Here is a 7124-nt window from a genome sequence, read left to right on the forward strand (position 1 = left end):
CTTGCTGTCATGCTTGGCTGGGAGTTTACCTGAGTCTTGATATTTATCTTATAAAGGTTTCTTCTTATCGGTGCACATTTGAGCTCCTTGTTTTGGATTGGTTCTTGATAAGCTGGTATCAATAGATCCATATTCTTCAACAACAGTCACCACAATTTAAACAACTATTTTTTTAAATTATTTTATAAGCACAATCTAAACATGCAACCTGAATTATCATAGACCTCATTTTTCACAAACAACTCAAACCATTATAATCTATGTGCAACTCGTCACCAAGGATACTTTTCTGATAAAACCTACAGAGAACTAGTTTGTAGGCATTCTGACTACCGAAGAAATTTTTATCTGTCCTGTGTATTTCAGCATAGTGGGCGACATCAGTAGTAGCACTAAGTTACCTAGGGGAGCTGTAAAACCACCCGACGAAAACGTCAGACGGGAAAGTTAAAAAAAAAAAGAATTAGGGGAATGGTTCCTTCATTTTTTGGAACCGCATTCCCTATTATCACATTGGGGGGATAAGGATAAACCTCACCCCCCACGATCGACGAGTGGGGTGAGGTTTATCCTCACCCACCATGAAAGCTCTATAAAAAGCCCTCACGATATGTCTCCTGCCACTGCTCGACACCCAGAGTGACAATGAGAGAGTGAGGAAGAAAAAAAATAGAAAATGAGAAAAAAGTTGCAGAGAGAGGGAGAGGAACTTACCAAAACCGCCGGTGGTGACCAGCAAGTATGTCTTCTTCTCCTTGTTTTTTTTTTTGGGCCGATCACAGGGTCGACAGCCATGGCGGCAAATGAGTTCCAGAAAAAAAGCAGACAAGCCGGTCTACCGGCCTTGTTGCAGAGAGAGAGAGCGAGGGGGGGGGGGGGCTGGCTCTGGTTGTCGTTCCCTCTATTACAGAAAAGGCAAAAAGCGGAAGGGGTTGTCCTCCTTCCTCCCTTTTTTACCTTGATGATCGACTTGGGTCGGTTTGGGTGAAGCCCATACCGAACCATGCAATCTAGGTCGCACCGAGACCGAACCAGGTAAACAAAAAAAAATATACCAGACTGAACTAAATCGGTCGTACCAAGTCAAACTGACTCAGTCAGACCAAACCAGTGTGGTTGTGAACTAGACCGAGTTAGGTCTAATTGAGTCTCGCTTCTTTGTTTGGATCTGGTTTGATTTGGATTTGATCCAGTCAGTTTTGGCATCCAAATTGAACAGATCCAGACAAATCTAGGTTTGAATCTTGTTTGACAAATTTAGATCCAGATCAGAATTTGATCTAGTATGGATCAGTGTTGGATCTAGAATAGAACTAGATCTAGTTCAGATCAGTTCTAGATCCGGTCTGACAGATTTGGATTCAGATCAGAATTGGGTTTGGATTCAGTCTGTGATTAGTTATGAATTTTGAGAATCCAATTGAATTTTTTAAACCAAACCCAGGTAGGTTGAGACTAGGCTCAGTAAACCTAGTACTCTAAACTCAGACCGAATATGTTTTGACATAGAATGAGTCAAGTCAAATCATAAGAGTTGAAATGACAAAATTATCCTTATGTGTATCAAATATCTGATTAAGTAAAATGAACATAACTTTTTACTCCAAACTCAAAATTGAATGAAGTTTGATGGTGCATTGGACTCGTATAGTAAAGGAGAATCTCTTTGTTTTTTGGTTCTGGTCAAATTAGGGGCAAAAAAATTAAGGTGTGATGAGTCAACTCGAGAGGAGTATTTTAGTAATTTTTTCAAAATATAAAGAAATTATCTATATTAATATGAACATGTTTGTGTGATGATCAGATCCTATTGTTAGAGCTTCTTGAGACTCGATTACGACCAGAGTACAATATTCGTATTCGAAGTAAGAATATTATAAGTAATCTTAGTTGTAAACAAACTATATTGCATTGCATGTTATGATTAATGTTGCACATTAGCATGTTTAAAAATGTGGCTCTTGAGTATTAACATGATATGCATAAAATAACTATGCATGAGATTATTGCAATGAGATGATTATATGCACATGTTAGTAGTGATATGTCATGTATATTAGAAAGAGATTATTTTTGTGATAACATATATATGTTATAATCTGCAAATAATATGCATTGTGATGAGATTGTGATTAGCCTTGAGTCTCTTAAATCTAGTCATGTCATATAGAATTTACATTGAGATGAGCATGCATAATCCCTTAAATTTTGGAAGTGGCAACCTATAAAAAATACTACATGGTTCATAGCCGAAGTGCAGCCATCATAGAGAGTGGGCCTTCGATGATTTAACGACGTAGAAACTCTACTTTGTTGCATGCTTATTATGATACAAGGTGTGAACCCTAATGTCATTATGAGATTGAGAGTAAGATCCGTCGTGATTATTTCACGATATTACTCATGGGAGAGCGGGTGAAACACAAGCTTGAGAGTAAGGTTTAATATAATGAACTTAAAATATGATTTAGGGTTATATTCACACAGTATTTGAAACTCTTGACAACCATGAATGATTGAAAATCATTATGGTTATGATGTAGCATGAACAATGTCGAGATTGAGTTTGAGTCTGACCTCTCGGCTAGCTAGCGATGGGGTCCTCCTTGTTGTTTCATTGTAGTGCCTGTTGATCCGGAGATCACTGAGAGTGTATGGTTCATAGCCTGTCCAACATTATAAAATTAGAGTGTTCTACGCGGGTTGTTGCACCCATAAATACCTATGACTAGTATAGTCAACCTAGTATCATAGTTTGGTGTGAGTGAATATTTGATTGAAAGAGTTAAAGAGAAAAATATAAAACATACAAACCTTATATGGTGTCAAAAACTAAACTCAGACTAGGAGCTTAGAGCCCACTATAGTTGTAAGTTAAAGTCATTATTTGCTTATAATTATTTTTTACTGAGTTGTAGACTCACCCCCTGTATAATTATAATTGTAGGTTATAGGCACACTAATGCAGGCAGGACATGATTGGTTATTCCAACTTTATAGCAGAGTACTTGTTAATTTATTTTCTTATCATTGAATAGTTATGTAATCATTATTTTTGCATGTTATAAATGATGAACTTTGTGAAAGAAATTAAGTTATTATAAAAAAAAAAGTCATATTTTAACTGTGGGAACCATGTATGTTTTACCTCTAGAGTAATACCAACCGGACTTGGACTCTCGAGATCTCAGATCAGGGTGTTACAGGAGTGCAACACTTTTCAAGTTTTGATGAGCCGGGAGATCACCCGTATCTGGTGCTCCACTATTGGGAAGGTCACCTCTCATCATCTTGTATTTTGCCATTATGATTTATAATTTTTTCATTTCTCTCAAAAAAAGAGCTGGGTTCATACAGTTTGCACAGTCTGAGCATCCACCTTAGCAAAAGAAGTGAGCCACCAAAAAGATTCTCCCGGCTAGCGGTTGTACATCAACCAATAATCAAGCATGGATTTAGAAATGTTGTGTTCCAAATCTCTGTGTGTGTGTGTGTGTGTGTGAGAGAGAGAGAGAGAGAGTCAGGCGTCCAAAGCGTCCTATGCTATTTTTTATCACATGTTGCAACTATGTATCTACAGGAGCTCACATAAGCTCAGTTGAGCCAAACATCCTTTGTTTGTGCTCGACACATTTACGCTAACAACTCATGGCTCGCCTATCAAGTTCACTTATTGAACACAAATGCATTTCATCCAAGCCGAATTCAACCAAATAACGACTTGTTTAGTTTACCAGCTATACACGCACACAATAACTAGAGCGAGCCAAAAGAATAAGATAAGGTCTTCATAGACGCAAGTCAATACAAAAATAGCTATGGCAGTCATGGGGTTCAATGAAAAGCTTACCTTATTTTTTGTCGATGGGCACTAGATAAAGGAACCATGAGAAAGGGACTACCAACCTACTGAACAAAAGATAAGAGGCATTTGTGATGGAATGTGATGTGAACCACGATTTAACCTTTAGAAATTGAAGGAAAAAGACAACTTGCAAAGCTTATCCCGGTTGGTTTTGTCCATTTTGCACGATAACCTCTAGTAAATCGATCGTGCTCAATACATACTTGACATCATATTGAGTTAAAACAACTTGAAACCACGGTATCCTAGGTCAATTACCTACACCCACCTTCTATAAACAAACTATGCCGAATGCACCTATAGCTTTTAGGTGGGTGCACTCAGCATTGTTTTTTGGGAACCATAGTCACAAATATCGACCATTTTTTTTAAATTTCATGATTTTATTATGAGATTTGAAAAATCTATATAATCCCACCAGAAACATGATATTTTAAAAATATAGTGTTTTTATTTCAATATCATCACATTATTAATGTGATTTTTATATTTTAAAATTTTTAATTATATTCATATATTTTTAGATTTTAAATATACCCTATTTTTCAAGTTTTTTTAGAAAATAATTTTTTAAATTATAAAGATTCTTTTACAAAAAAAAAAACTCGATAAGAAGATTTTGTGACTCTCTCTCATTTAACCTTTATATCTATCTTATTCTTGTTGTTTTCATTTAGAAAGTTGGCTTTTTGCCTTTATCGATAAAGGGAATAAAAGGGGACAATAGCCTTTCAGAAGCCTTCAAGGAGGGACGTGCTGCCAAAACCCAACACACTTTTTGCCAAGCTTTTCTTGTCGAAGACCCTCCCTTCTCTACGGCCTCCTTTTGTTCCAAAACCGTGGGGCCTATTAAGGCTTATAGGTGTTAAAAAGTAAAGAATTTAGGCCATGAGCCTATGGGGTGAGGTACTGGTGTCATGCATGAGCCTTACTTTCAATTTACTCGTTATTTCTGTATTTTAGTTGAGTCAAACAAGAGCAAGTTTGTCACCCGACATCATAGTGACAAAAGTTTTTATCGGCAATTTCTCGTTTTTCAAAAACTCGTGAGAAATTGAAAAAAAAAATCATAATTCTCGCATTTTTTTTGGCAAAATCTCGGCAATAAAAAATAAATTAAAAAATATAAAAATGAATTTTTATAAGAAAATATTAATAAATTTTAGTAATATCGTGTTTAAATCGCAATAAATAGCTGTTTAAAATGTAAATATCGCATTTAAATCGCGGTATTTATGTTTTTCCATAAATCTTGTGATATTTTGAAAATCTCCCGAGAAATTGTCGTTTTAAACTTTCAGGCAATTTCTCGTGATATTATCGCGAGATTTTCATAAATCTCGCGATTATTTGTCACTATGCCTGACATGTAACAATAAAAGTTCAGAACTCATAGGGTCGAAGCTGGGTATACTTTCCAATAAGCAGGAAAGAACTTGAGGATTTTACTAAAAGAAGGCTTGCCAACGTGCAGTTAGTGATTGGAGGGGAAGTAAAAAAAATTAGCTCTTCACCAGTTAATGTTCTTTTATGTGTTTATATGTTTAGGTAGGCTATATTTTATGCATTCACACATGAAGCTTAGAGGACAAATTGTTGGCAGATTAAAACATTTTGAATGGATTTGTTGGTTATACGTTTACACCTAAAAGCTTTCAGGTCATTTCGTTCTTGCTAGTTTATGTTTTTGTTGTACTCTTTTCCTCATTGTGTCACTCTGATAATAAACATGTTTGATTGAGGATCTATTTGGGAGCAGCGGGTGGGAAGCAACATGGGGATTTAATAAATTCCATTTTCCCAACCTGCCCTTGTTGGCGTTTGGAAGTCAAGATGTGAGAGATGAAAATAATGACGAGAGTGGAGATGAGTCTTTTTCAACTACACATCACAATAATGTAGTTGACTCTAGTCTCATCATATATTCTTATATCTGCGCTCATCTCACTCTCATCCTCTCTCAAACACCCATTCCCAAACAGAACCTGATTGGATTTTACATTTGACATGGCTCTCACATCTAGACATTATTTTAGAGTAAATTTATAACATTATTTAACGGCCCAAATTTTAGGTTATTACACTTGAGCACCTGTTTTTTAATGAATTGTCATTGAGGGCATCTTTAATTATTTATTTGACTAAACTACCTCGACGAGCGAGTTTTGAGCCAAGCATTTCTTAAACCAAGAGGTTTGCAGATCTTCGTTAATAGCTAATCAGCTGCGCACAGTTTTTTTCTAATTCACTTGGTTCTAATTTCCCAACAGAAAAAAAGTAATGTAGCAGAAAGAGAATTATATTGTTATTATATTGCTTTAGATGCATATTTTAGAATTCTATTGGACCTCATCATTTACTTGATTTCTGTATTTCCCTTGTTTTAGATAATTTTTTGAATATTTTTATCTTTAAAACTTTAATAGACTAATTCAAATGATTCGATTCTGGTTTTTTATGATGAAGAAACCCTTACCGACAACCCGGTCAATGGGCCCGCCTCCTTGCAAGATAAAACTCCATGACCACACAGCCTTGCGTGCCCCCCAACCGTGATAAAGCAACAGCAGGCCACCAGCCATTCAATTCAATTTTGATTCAGGTTGATTTTCTGAATCTCTTTAAACAGGGATTGGGTTCATAAACCAAATCTGGCGACATTGGTTCTATCTGCTATCTATAATCAATCAGCCCCTGCAATTTGTACTTTACTCGCAACACGATCCACACATGATCGTCCATCCCCTGAACAGGATTCATTGAAAACTTTGTTTGCTCGATCACTTCGTGTGACATACAAAGTCGTATTTGTACATCAAAAGACCATTTCAATGCGCTCAAATTGATAAGGAAAGAGGCCCACCAACCATACGGGCAAGACTGTTAACACCCACAATCCAATTTTGGTGAATTATGCGTTTTTTGAGATCTCATCAGCTGCTCAATTAACAGCGACCCCTCGAACAGATAACGCAACAAAAGATTTGCCACTTTAGCGTATCCAAGGCCATAAATGCACGTTATCATTCACAAAAAAGGGCCACAAATCCACCTTGAACATTACCAAATTGCAACTTCCTAGAGTTTACAATATCTCTCGCCCACATAAAGGAATACATTTTCCATGCATAAAAGATTGATTGCGGTCATATGTATTCTCCTCGTGTGCATATGTGCAAGCGTAGAAAAGAAGAGGAAAAAAAGAACTTGTTTGCAAGGCACCAGCGCATTTCATGCATATGTGCATATGTGTGTGTGT

This window comes from Nuphar pumila, chromosome 1 (genome assembly GCF_984573655.1).
Source record: "Nuphar pumila chromosome 1, dmNupPumi1.hap1.1, whole genome shotgun sequence".
Taxonomy (NCBI): Eukaryota; Viridiplantae; Streptophyta; class Magnoliopsida; order Nymphaeales; family Nymphaeaceae; genus Nuphar; species Nuphar pumila.